General features: G+C 45.3%; 1 protein-coding gene across 3 annotated transcripts in view; it reads right to left on the bottom strand.

The window, feature by feature from the left end:
- The window catches only part of ZBTB8A (zinc finger and BTB domain containing 8A), a 34,075-nt gene extending 22,337 nt beyond the window's left edge, over positions 1–11,738 (bottom strand). Inside the window, exon 1 of one of the 3 annotated variants that reach the window (XM_077482009.1) lies at positions 11,608–11,738. The gene's annotated coding sequence lies outside the window, so the exon portion shown is untranslated. Of the gene's footprint in view, positions 1–1,448; positions 1,514–11,607 lie in introns of those variants that run through there. The other 2 variants (XM_077482011.1, XM_077482010.1) reach the window with 2 other exon arrangements.
- Between the last annotated feature and the right edge of the window lie 2,077 nt (positions 11,739–13,815).

The following is a 13,815-nucleotide window of genomic DNA, read 5'->3' as shown; positions in this document are numbered from 1 at the left end:
CACACACACACACACACACACATATACACACACACACACACACACACACATTTGCAGGTTCAAACTTGTGTGGAGAGCTGCGTTTTTGAGCAGAAGAAAAACACAGCTCTCCACCAGGGCACACAGAAAACAATGGTTTTCTATGTGCTCCATTCACACTTCAGCACAGCTGTCAATGTTAACATTCCAGCTTTTTTTCCCGCACAACTCCACATATAAAAGCAGTTAACCTAGCAAAAAACACACAATAAACCAACGCAGCAGGAAGTAAGGAGTAAAAAAAATAAAAAAATAAAACGGATGTCTGGGGTGTTGGCCTGCACAGTCACAGCTTCCTTACTTTCTGGAAATTCACATGAAAATAAACGTAGCTTTTTTGTGTATTTTCATGCATGTGAGTGCATACCAGTCTTTACCCACATGATGTATTAGGACTTGTAATAGGACTGGTTTACACTTCAACACAATGCTTTTGTTTTCAAGCAAATTAAACCCACCTAATTAACAGTTTCCCAAAACAGTTACACTTAAGCCATGTTTGCGCTCTTAACAGATTGGTTAAGCCATCCCATGGCTGGGGTCATAACTGATCACATGTGCAGCACCAAGGCACCTGCAGATCAAACAGAGGCTGAGATGGCAGCTTCTGTGTCTGTAAAGGATTGAAAGATTAATTCCACTTCAGGACTGAAGATATTTAGTAGCTATTTTACATTTAAAAATTGTTCTCCCTATGAAATCTGCAGTCACACAGTGATGTTTTTATTCTGACCACAAACAAAAGGTTGCCCTTTAAGGGCTCATACTGACGTGCAGCAGCCCTTGCTGCCCCTTTGAAAAGTTATCCATTGTAGATCCCCTTTCAAAGGGTGTTTGGCAGGATAGGTCTCACTGCCGATTTTAACATTGAAAATGCCGACCCACCATGCTGCAACCTCTTGTTCTGCCTGCAGTTGCAACGTAGACAAATTTACTTGAACGAGATGCATTCAGAGGTGGTACTGCCCACAGAAAATGAAAAAGGGGTTAAGCCCTGAATGGCTGCATTTCCTTGTTAAGGTTGAAAGTCAAGGGGAGGTACCCTGGCTGCATGTCTGAACAGGCCCTAAAGGCAAATATAATTTCAATGTATACTAACCCATTTGCTCTTTCCCTGCTGACCTCAAAGCCAAACTAAACCGTTTTATCATTTTTAGCCAAGGAAGCTGCCATCTTGGCCTCAGTTTGATCTGCAACTGGCATGATGCTACAAATGTGATCAGTTATGACACCAGCCATTTGATGGCTTGACAGTTTGGTTGACAGCACAACCAATTCCTTGCATGTGCCTGGAATGTAACTGTTTTTTGAAACCGTTACATCGATAGGTTTACTTCCGCTGTAAAGTGATTGTAAAAGGCACAGTTTTTATTTATTTTTTTAAAGTAAAAAACCTACGTTAAACTTACCAGTAACGGTATTTCTATGAACCTTCCAGGATGGTACACCTGAGAGATGAGGGCTCCTCCCTACAGGAAACACAATTAGTTGACAGCTTGTTATAAGTCCCCACCCTTCCCCTTGATCCCCATTTGTAATAAAGTAATCCTGAACCTGTTCACAAGGAGAATCACTCCACATTAGGTACTCACCACTTAATGTTCAGCTCATTTTGCCTCCACATAGGGCAGGAAGTAGGCCTGCTGTCCTGGAAGGTTCGTAGAAATACCGTTACCGGTAAGTCTAACGTAGGTTTTCTCCTATCACCTTCCAGGACGGCACACCTGAGAGGATAATCAAGTAAATACAGGCCTACCTTCAGGTTGGGACCACAGCTTGTAGGACCTTCCGGCCGAAGGCCAAGTCTTGCTGTGACAACACTTCCACACGGTAGTGCTTAAGGTAGGTATCCTGATTGGACCAGGTGGCTGTGGATTTGTTCCCAGGAGGCCCCTGCTTTTTCAGCTCAGGAAGTTGCTAGTGACCTGGTTGAATGGGCCTTAACCTTAGCTGGTGCTGGGACTCCAGAACTCTCATAAGCCAGGGAGATAGCTCCCCTGATCCATCTCAAGACTGAGGCTATAGAAGCCTGAAGTCTCTTCCTTGGCCCAGCGTACAAAACTAGTAGGTGATTGGATCTCCTAAACTCTTTTGTTCTCTGTAAATAGGTAAGGAGACACCTTCTTACATCCAGGCAATGAAATGTATTTTTTCCCTTTCTCTTTTTTTTGCTTTATCACAAATAGACGGCAATGTTATATCTTGCGTCCTATGAAATAAGGATACCACCTTTGGTAGACACAAAGGGTCTTGCCTAAGGGTGACTATCTGGCTGTATCAATAAGAAAGGTTCCTTTATGGACAGCCCTTGAAGATCCCCAACCTTCCTGGCTGTGTTAACTGGCAACAGATATTATATTTTTAACCACTTAACGACCGGCTCATGTACATTTACGTTGGCAGTTTGAAGATGGATATCTCAGTAACGGCAGCAGCTGCTGCTACAACCGAGGTATCCATCTTTCGAGCCGGCGGTTCTGTTTACGATAGTGGTGGTCACTGCGGCGGATTCGCCGCAAGATGACCGTTATCAGCGACAGGAGAGGGCCCCCTTCCCGCTACTCTCCCGCACCCTCCGCCGCTTGCCAGAACCGTCGGTAGCAGTGGAGGCGATCGGGTCCTTCACGTTGCTGGGTATGAGAGATGAGGGGAAGATGGCCCCCACCTGTCTATATACCATAGCAGGGCAGAAGCGACTTCAAAATGTCACTTGCGCCCATACTTCTTAAAGGCACATTTTTCTGTTATTTTTTCAAATGACATTTTATTTTAAATTTTTTTGCATTTAAGTCCAAATATGAGATCTGAGGCCTTTTTGACCCCAGATCTCATATTTAAGAGGACCTGTCATGCTTTTTTCTATTACAAGGGATGTTTACATTCCTTGTAATAGAAAAAAAAGTGGCCCATTTTTTTTAAAAACAGTGAAAAAATATATAAAATCAAGTAAAATAAATAAGAAAACATTTTTTTTTAAAGCGCTCCATCCTGACGAGCTTGCGCGCAGAAGCGAACGCATGCGTGGGTAGTGCCTGCATATGAAAACAGTGGTCAAACCACACATGTGAGGTAATCGCTGCAATCGGTAGAGTGAGAGCAACAATTCTAGCCCTAGACCTCCTCTGTAATGCAAAACATGCAACCTGTAGAATTTTTTAAGCGTCGCCATGCCACGTGCGGCGTGACATGTTGGGTATCTGTTTACTCAGAGCAACATTATCTTTCACAATATAAAAAAAAATTGGACTAACTTTACTGTTGTCTTATTTTTTTATTCAAAAAAGTTAATTTTCTGAGCAGCCCTTGCATTTTAGGATCTGGTGCTCACTAACCAAGCCATCAGCTGGAAAAATTCCAGCCTTAGGTGTATTACTGGCCCCTACCTGAGAAGATCCAGCCTGTTCGGAAGCTTCCATGGCTCTGCGACTGCCATGGATTTTAAGCTTGCGAACCAAGCTCTCCTTGGTCACCAGTGTGCTATCAGGAGGAGCTGGCCTGGGTACTGGCTGAGCTTCTGAAGGACCCGCAGAATTAGTGCTAGGGATGGGAAGGCATATGCCAACCTGCACTGCCAGGTCTGAGCCAGGACATCTAAGCCTTCTGGCTCCCTCTCTTGGGAAATCGAGAGATATCTCTTTACCTTCCTGGTCTGCCGGTTGGCAAACAGATCTATTTCCGGATTTCCAAAGCGCTGCACCAGGTTTGAAATACCTCAGGTTTCAGTTTCCATTCCCGCTGCCTTACTGGCTGAGGAAGTCCGCCTCGGTGTTGCTTGTCCCCTTTATGTGGGTAGCTGATATGGAGAGGTCTTTTCCCTTGGCCCGGTCCACGATCTTCTTGGATAATTCTAGAAGGGGTCTGGACCTGGTGCCTCCCTGGTGACTCAAGTAGGCTACGACAGTGGTGTTGTCGGAGATTACCCCAGTTTTCCAGAACATACATTTTTCTTAAATTTTTCCTTTTTGGGTTTTACTGAGAATTTTTTACCCTTTTGCGAGGACCTAGACAGAACTTCGTCCAGGCCCTGGCCAAACAGCAATGAGCCCTGAAAGGGAAGGCTGCATAGTTTACCCTTTGATGCAACATCTCCTTCCCAAGCCTTAAGCCAGACAGCTCTTTTAGTGGAGTTGATTAATGCAGCAGTTTTAGCTGAGGCTCTTGCAGACTCAACTGTGGCATCTGCAAGGTAAGCGACAGCTTTTCCCATCACTGATAGGGAGTGAAGGATGTTATCCCATTCAGATTCCTGTAACAAGTATTTGATCAGTTTGTCCACCCAGAAATCTGCATTCCTGGCTACACAGGCTGCCACTAAGGCTGGACCCATGGCTGATGTGTTTGCATCCCAAGCCTAAGGAGGGACTACGATCTACTGCCTGCATCCTCAAAGGAGAGGTCAGACTGTTTGGTGACTTCAGACAGAGCGGCATCCAGTCTTGGGAGTTTAAAACCCCTTTCACACTGGGAGGCTAAAAAATAGCGCCTGTAAAGCACCTGAAAAAAGCCTTAGCTGCAATCCCAGTGCTTCCACACTGGGGCGCTGCACTGGCAGGATGTAAAAAAAAAAGTCCTGCAAGTACCTTCTTTGCAGTGCTGTAGAAGCGGTGAATACACTGCTCCTAAAGCACCCTTGCCCATTATAATCAATCAGCAGCGCAGCCAAACCGCAGGCAAAGTACCACTGCAGCAGCGGTTTTAAACCTTTTTCCCCCCCTAGCATCCGAAAGTACTGCAAAAAAAGTCAGTAAAGTGCCGCTAAAAATAGCAGCACTTTACCGCTGACGCCCGGGCGCTGGCAGTGTGAAAGTGCCCTAAAGAATCATCACCCTCTTTAAAGGAAAATATCCTTTTCCAAGTTTTTTTGTCTGACAATTCTCCTTTCAGGTTCCCTCCATTCCTGTAGGATCAGATCCTTTAGGGATTGATGGAGTGGGAACACCCTGGATTATGCCTTGCTCAGCCCCCTATAAACCTTGCCCTGTGCAGAGGTCAATTTAGGGGTCTCTAGAATCTCCTCTGTGGCATATATCGCCTGTAGGAGTCCATCCAGATCCTCCAGGGTGAAAAGGTGTCTTCTTAAACTTGCATCCTCCTGTGTCCCGCTTAGCTGGTCTGGATCCACCTTCTCTTCTGAGCGGTGGTCTGACCTGACCTGGCTTTCCATTTCTTCCCCATCCCCGTGGCAGAACATCAGATTTTACTCCTCCTCGCAGCCTCTCCGTGCCTCTGAACACTGTGGGCTTGACGTCACTGGCTCCTCCTCCCGACGCGTTGCATCACAGGTCACGTGACATTCTCCCTTGAGAATGTGACGTGACGCAACTCGTCGGGAGAGGGAGCCAGTGACGTCAAGCCCACATTGTTCAGAGGCATGGAAAGGCTGCGAGGAGGAGTAAAATCTGATGTTCTGTCATTATCCCATGCTTTAACTGGAAAGGTTTTGTGAGTGGATCGACATGCATATAAAAAGTTTATCTAACTATCACAGTAATACACTATCCCCTGTCTCTTTTCTTTGTTCTCCTATGGCAAAACGAAAGTTAAAAATCAAGGAGCAAAGAGATAAGCGATATATGCGCTACAGCGGGATAGTAGTGAAAGCTGGTTTGGTACGGTGTTTGTGGACATGACATAAAGGACTGAGAGTGATAAGTCATTTTGAGGATTATATCCTAAGCCTTGTGGACATAACCGCATGGGAGTGTTCTGATTACAGTGTAGATATAAGAGCTGTATGTGATCAGATCCGAGATCCATCTATCCCATCAGGAGGAGATTTATATACACACGGAATGCATTAAGAAATAATAATTTATATCTATATTTATTTCTTATTTATGTATAAGGTGTATTTATTGCGGAGAATTTATTTATTTATAATTCACATTTATATACAATTGATTTATTTATATACACGGCTACTTTTTATTAATTTATTTACACAATTATTGACTTATATGGCACAAGAATATTGTATTGAGTATTGATATTAGCGCACTAATAATTTATATAGTTTTTTTGCATTTGTACTAGTGAGGGATCACTAATATTTGGTGCAGCTTTTATTATTATCATTGTTATCAAATTTTTGAGTATTTTTCACCACATCAGCGCTTGAGTACTTTGCACTTTAGTATCAAGGTAGAGGCCCCTTTCCCTGCTAATTTATTGATACACTTATAGCAAAAGGGCTTGGAATGGGACTTCGGGAGCCTTACAGTGCCCACATTTCTTTGAGGAGCTATGCTCTGTTGCGGCAGGAAGCGGTTTATCTGGGGCCTCCTGGGTTATGCTGGGGGATTCTGTAAGACAGGAGATAGAGCATACATGCAATTTTACTCTGTCTTTCCCCTAACTGTGGGCTTGTACTGGGGAGGAGGGGGAAGGGTAAGGTGATTGGTGAAGCCCAGCCTGTTCTGGCCGGCCCAGAATTTCTCAGACACCTTAGAAGCCAGGACCTCTTACCTCCTCCCCCCCCTTCCAAGGGGGGTTTCTACTCACCATCCCCTGACCTGGATCTGCCCGCAGTTGTAGTCGACATCCCTTCCTCCTGTTCAATGAGGAGGTTGGCTGGGTCCTGGGCTGCTGGTACTGCTAGTACAGCGAGCCGACCGCTGTCCACCCCCTTGCTCTGTCTCTCCATGCTGTTCTCCCGACATTTTTAACACTTCCGGGTTGCGCTGTGTCCTCCAGTGCTGACTACTTCCAGTGATGCGGCTGTGTACCAGAGTGAGGCTTGGAGCACAGCACTTCCTTGCAAGATGATTCCAGGAAATGGAGTGGCTGGCATCAGCGTTTTATGCACATGCAAGCAATGGCGCGCACGCCCTGCAGCCAAAGCATTGGTGCAACCTTGAGGGCGACCTGCGAGAAAGACAAGCCTGCAGGTTAATTCAGCCCTCCCTGGCCTCCCTAGAACAGGTCTCAACAGGGGACCATCCGACCCTCCCCGGTCATTTGGTCTTTAAATAAAACAAACATGCTGCTGTGTTCCGGAGAAACACAATCAATACTGGGGATCAAGGGGAAGGGTGGGGACTTATAACAAGCTGTCAATTGATTTTGTTTCCTGTAGGGAGGAGCCCTCATCTCTCAGGTGTGCCATCCTGGAAGGTGATAGGAGAAAACATGTTATACTTACCTGCCCTGTGCAATGGTTTTGCACAGAGCAGCCCTGATCCTCTTCTTCTTGGGTCCCCCGCCTGATCTGCAAGCTGTATGGCTGTGTGCATGACGGCTGTGCAAATAGGAGGGAAAGAAAGATCAGACTGCTAGTTACCAATTCTTTCAGAAATTACTAGTTGTCAGACTATTCTGCTTCAATATTTGCAGTGGCTTGCTAAAGTATTCGACCCCCTTGAACTTTTCAACCTTTTGCCACATTTCAGACTTCAAACATAAAGATATAAAATTTTAATTTTTTGTGAAGAATCACCAACAAGTGGGACACAATTGTGAAGTGGAACGAAATCTATTGGATTTTTGAAACTTTTTTAGCAAATTAAAAACTGAAAAGTGGTGCGTGCAAAATTATTCGGCCCCTTTACTTTCAGTGCAGCAAACTCACTCCAGAAGTTCAGCGAGGATCTCTGAATGATCCAATGTTGTCCTAAATGACTGATAGTGATAAATAGAATCCACCTGTGTGTGATAAAGTCTCTGTATAAATGCACCTGCTCTGTGATAGTCTCAGGGTTCTGTTGAGAGAGCATCATGAAGACCAAGGAACACACCAGGCAGGTCCGTAATACTGTTGTGGAGAAGTTTAAAGCCGGATTTGGATACAAAAAGATTTCCCAAGCTTTAAAACATCCCAAGGAGCACTGTGCAAGCGATCATTTTGAAATGGAAGGAGTATCAGACCACTGCAGATCTACCAAGACCTGGCCGTCCCTCTAAACTTTCAGCTCAGACAAGGAGAAGACTGATCAGAGATGCAGCCAAGAGGCCCATGATCACTCTGGATGAACTGCAGAGAACTACAGCTGAGGTGGGAGAGTCTGTCCATACGACAACAATCAGTCGTACACTGCACAAATCTGGCCTTTATGGAAGAGTGGCAAGAAGAAAGCCATTTCTCAAAGATATCCATAAAAAGTCTTGTCTAAAGTTTGCCACAAGCCACCTGGGAGACACACCAAACATGTGGAAGAAGGTGCTCTGGTCAGATGAAACCAAAATATAACTTTTTGCCCACAATGCAAAACGATATGTTTGGCGTAAAAGCAACACAGCTCATCACCCTCAACACACCATCCCCACTGTCAAACATGGTGGTGGCAGCATCATGGTTTGGGCCTGCTTTTCTTCAGCAGGGACAGGGAAGATGGTTAAAATTGAGGGGAAGATGGATGCAGCCAAATACAGGACCATTCTGGATGAAAACCTGTTGGAGTCTGCAAAAGACCTGAAACTGAGACGGAGATTTATCTTCCAACAAGACAATGATCCCAAACATACAGCAAAATCTACAAAGGAATGGTTCACAAATAAACGTATCCAGGTGTTAGAATGGCCAAGTCAAAGTCCAGACCTGAATCCAATCGAGAATCTGTGGAAAGAGCTGAAAACTGCTGTTCACAAACGCTCTCCATCCAACCTCACTGAGCTCGAGCTGTTTTGCAAGGAAGAATGGGCAAGAATTTCAGTCTCTCGATGTGCAAAACTGATAGAGACATACCCCAAGCGACTTGCAGCTGTAATCGCAGCAAAAGGTGGCTCTAAAAAGTACTAACGCAAGGGGGGCGAATCATTTTGCACGCCCCACTTTTCATTTTTTTATTAGTTAAAAAAAGTTTCAAAAATCCAATAGATTTCGTTCCACTTCACAATTGTGTCCCACTTGTTGGTGATTCTATTTAGAGAGAAATATATATTACACATTAATAATTATGCTACAAAAATGGGTGGTGCTGTAAACTGCCTCCAGTATTGCTCCTGTTTATTCTTGCTGGAGGCTGCCATTTTGCTAAAGCCCAGAGCCCTAAAACAGCAGTAAAACAAGTTACATTACTGGAATGTGAGGATTGCTAACCTTCACATTTCTTTGTGTCCTTAACCAAACTGTCAAGCCATCAAATGGCTAGTGTCATAACTGAGTAATCATGTGTGCAGCACCATGGCAATTGCAGATCAAACAGAAGCAGCTTCCTTGGCTGTAAAGGACGGGAGGGTTTAATTACGCTTTAAGGCTGTTCGATTGGCCTCTACAAATTCAGCACAGTGCCTAAAAATGGAGAGCAACTGAGCATTTGCAGAACAGGATGAGACAGCTAGTCTCACTCGCATTACTGGATTTGAAACAGTATAGGCACTTATTTTTAATGTTTTACATCCCCATATCTGCAAAAGGGGCCAGTCTGAAGTCATATAGCATCCCTCCTATTATTTTCAGCCAAGAAAGCTGCCATCTTGGCCTCTAATGTTCAACTGCCACGATGCTGCACGTGTGATCAGTTATGACACCAGTCATTGGAGCATTTGACAGTTTGCTGGAAACAACAAGCAAATGTGACAGTTACATTCCCAGCACATGCCGGAAACGTAACTGTTTTTTTAACCTGTTAAATGGGTTTACTTCCACTTTATGCTATAAAAAGCATACAAGTAATGGATTCAGAACACCTGACCTGTAACACCTGCCCATAAAAGTATACCTCTATAGACTGGCTAAGTACATGGCTTTAGAGATGCAGCAAAATAGCAAACATGGGTTGACTTGGCAATAGCGTTAGCCGCATTTAATCCATGTTTTGCGTGTGTTCCAGTATGTTAATTGATGCCCAATGCCATCTTTGGTGTTTGGGTTTCCTCACAAAGAGCAGTAAATGCTGTAAAGGCTTCAAAACTGTGCACCCAATTTATCAAAAATTTGTCTACAGTATTTTTGAAGTGTTGCGATTGAATTCAATGGAGGTCGCAGGTTGCGGCAAAGCCTAGAGAACGTGACATGCTCTAGAATTCTTCACGTGGCTTAAACTAGTGATGCTAACACGCAGGTGTATATACTGTCCTGTCCGCCTGCCATTGTTCTAATCACTGCTCCTTCTTAAAGTGGTTGTAAGCCTCAGATATGAAATATGAACAAAGCATCTCCCTCTACAAGGTGTACAATCTCAATCCAGAGCACAAATTGTAATTTCTTTCTGCTGTCTTGTTCCTCTTCTATCTGCATGAGTCACCTCTGACCGGTTTTCCTGACACCAAGGGGAAAGGGTGACCAGGGAGGCAACTTCAGCATACAGCCTGTGATTGACAGCCTCAACTCTATTCCTGTGTGTAGGGAGGGTGTGTCCCTTCCCTCCAATCAGCTCTCAGAGCTCTCCTCACTGATCTATGCAGAGTGTCACTTCAGCTTTCTGGCTCCTTTTCTGGAAGCTCAGGCAGGCTTTAAAAATTCTTCACTTTGAATGGACCTACAGAAGAGAAGACTGCAGAAAAACAGGTACGACTTATGTGAGAATATTTGTTTAATCTTTGTATATCACCTGAGGATAGTCTTTTCAACAGGTATATAGAAGAGTTTACAACCACTTTAGGCTTGGTTCACACTAGCACGAATTGGATGGCAATGGATTTGTATGAGACTATCTTGGTTACTTGGGGAGCCACAGCTCGGTCTGAATAACGGATCTGGGTTTCAGGCAGACTGAAACCCAGACAAGATTCAAAACCTGTACTGTCCGGGTGAACCCTGGACAGATGGCAACCCTAGCTGACACTGTCCACATGTAATATCTCTAACTGAGATTTTGGGTGGTTTATGACTGTGTGAATAAGCTTTAAATTGGACTGGCTATCTCTGGCCTTAGAGCTTTATGTACCACAGAGTATGGAGTTGGTTATGTACTACCTGCAAAGCATGGATGCCTACATCAACATAATAAAAAGTTAAGCTCTGGCAATCAATAGCTCTCCTTGTACACTGCCTTCTGTCAAGCAGTGAAGCCAGCAGATACTCATGACAGCATAACCACTGTCAGCTTCCAAAAAGGTACAGCCATCACTGTCACTGCGTGTCAGTGGAAGAATTTCCTGATTGGTTCTGCCTGATGTCTATTAAAGCAGCACCTTCCCTACAACTTCCGTCCCTATTGGAAGCTTTCCTTGCCGGTAAAGGAGGGACTAAGTCGGACGCGAGCTACTCGTCCCGCTGCTTGTCACTCAGCGAGAGGCGGGATATTTGGCACCGTGCGCCTGTGATTGGTGGCCAGCACTGTCTATCATCATCCACACCCGTACCGGGAGATTCGGTGCCGCTTCACCTGCCTGCTGACGTAAAAACAGCAGCCGAGGAGAATTTTCCTACCGCACAGCAGCAGCCTTATGTGACCCGTTACAGCACCAGCGCTCGGTGACCCGGGAGCGAAGAGCCGCCCCATATACCGCCATCATATCCGTTATGTGTCCTCAGCTGGACACTCCCCGCCATCTCCACCATCTGTGTCAGCAGGAGCATGGCGACCCCCGCTTCTTACACCCGATCCCGGGTCACCTCTCTCGGGCGGTACACCCTTCCTTCCGCTGACAACGTCGTTTCCTGCCCTGGCGGTGCCCGTACCCACTCACCGAACACACCGCTTATTTTTTTCGGGTGCTCGCCCGTTTCGGCGCCACTTCTCGCCCGCTTTTGGTTTCTCCGGTGTAGCTTCCGTCACCCGAATGTCCGGACAAAGGCCGGTCACGTGATGACGCCCGAGGGCTGAGACTGTCTTAAAGGGGCCGCGCCTGGGGAGGGGGGCAGGAATTTGGTAGAATATACATGTTCAGTGCGATATCTCGCTGTGTGTGTATACATGTACATGGGGATCTCACCATCATTATATGTGTACATGGGGATCTCACCATCATTATATGTGTACATGGGGATCTCACCATCATTATATGTATACATGGGGATCTCACCATCATTATATGTGTACATGGGGATCTCACCATCATTATATGTGTACATGGGGATCTCACCATCATTATATGTATACATGTACATGGGGATCTCACCATCATTATATGTATACATGTACATGGGGATCTCACCATCATTATATGTATACATGTACATGGGGATCTCACCATCATTATATGTATACATGTACATGGGGATCTCACCATCATTATATGTATACATGTACATGGGGATCTCACCGTCATTATTTGTGTACATGATGATCTCACCATCATTATATGTGTGTATACATGTACATGGGGATCTCACCATGATTATATGTGTACATGGGGATCTCACCGTCATTATATGTATGTGTATACATGTACATGGGAATCTCACCGTCATTGTGTGTATACATGTACATGGGGATCTCACCGTCATTGTGTATATACATGTACATGGGGATCTCACCATCATTTTATGTGTACATGTTTATGGTAATCTCACCATCATTATATGTGTGTATACATGTGCATGGGGATCTCGCCATCATTATATGTGTACATGGGGATCTCGCCATCATTATGTGTGTACATGGGGACAGACCTGACCATAGATATGCCCCCCCTCAGGCCCCCAGTCGCTGGCTCATTCACCCTCTGGCCCATCTGCACTTACCCCATTCAGGTTGCAATGGCAGCTTCCCCCCTCTGTTTCCATGTCCCAGCTGTCGCTTCTCCTCCTGACCAATTGAGTCTCGGGACCCACTTCCTGATTGGCCCCGAGGATAAACAGGAAGACATTAGCAAATATAAATTTGCTAATCTCGCACAACAGGATGGGCTCACTGCACACCAAGCCCACCCTTTTTTGAAGCCAATTAGACCCTCCCGCTGTAATCGAGTGCTTCAAAAAAACAACCCATTGGTACCCATGCATCTTGTACCCTGCATGTAGATCAAGGGCCTGGGCACATGAATCGGGGTGGACAGAGCCCCTAATGAGTGGCCTCTACTGTGTATACATGTGCATGGAGATCTATAGGAGTGTGTGCAATATTCTATCAATGTACACTGAACCCACATCTAAGCATCATATCATTACATGTGTATACATGTACACAGAGATCTATGGGAGTGTGTGCAACATCCCATCAGTGTACACTAAGCTGGGGGATCAGACCTATATGGTTAGATGGAATGAGAACATCATGACGATCCAGGCCCACCTCTAACATTAAATGTATATACATGTACATGGAGATCTATAGGGGTGTGTGTGATCCCATCAGTGTACACTGAATCTGGGGGGGGGGTGGACCTAGAACACATAATGACACTCCAGGCCCACATCCAATTATCATTACATGAGTATACTTGTACATGGAAAGCTATGGGAGATGCGCGTGATTACATCAGTGTACACTGAACCTGGGGGGGGATTTACAAGGATCATATGAGGAAGAATCAGACCTATATAGATGGCTGGAGCATCATGACACTCCAGGTCCACCTCTAATCATTAAATGTGTATACATGGAGAGAGCTATAGGAGTGTGTGTAATATCCCATCAGTGTACTCTGAATCTGGGTGGCTGGACCGAGAACATATGATGACACTCCACCCCCCATCTAATCATCACGTATACTTGGAAATCTATGCGTGATCCTATCGGTGTACAACCTGGGGGATGGACAAGGATCATGTGGAGGAGGATCAGACATATATAGATGGATGGAAGGAGAGCATGTTGAATCTCTAGGCCCACATCTAACCATCATTAACCTCTTGAGATCCGCGCTATAGCCGAATGACGGCTACAGCGCGGACCTGCTTTGCCAGGACGACGTCTATTGACGTCGTCCCATGCACGAGCGGCCTGCGCGCCG

Source organism: Lithobates pipiens, unplaced genomic scaffold (assembly GCF_037356315.1).
Source record: "Lithobates pipiens isolate NorthernLeopardFrog02 unplaced genomic scaffold, aLitPip1_a1.2 Scaffold_16, whole genome shotgun sequence".
Lineage (NCBI taxonomy): Eukaryota > Metazoa > Chordata > Amphibia > Anura > Ranidae > Lithobates > Lithobates pipiens.
Note: the sequence above shows the minus strand (reverse complement) of the source record. Positions and strands in the feature narration are given on the sequence as shown.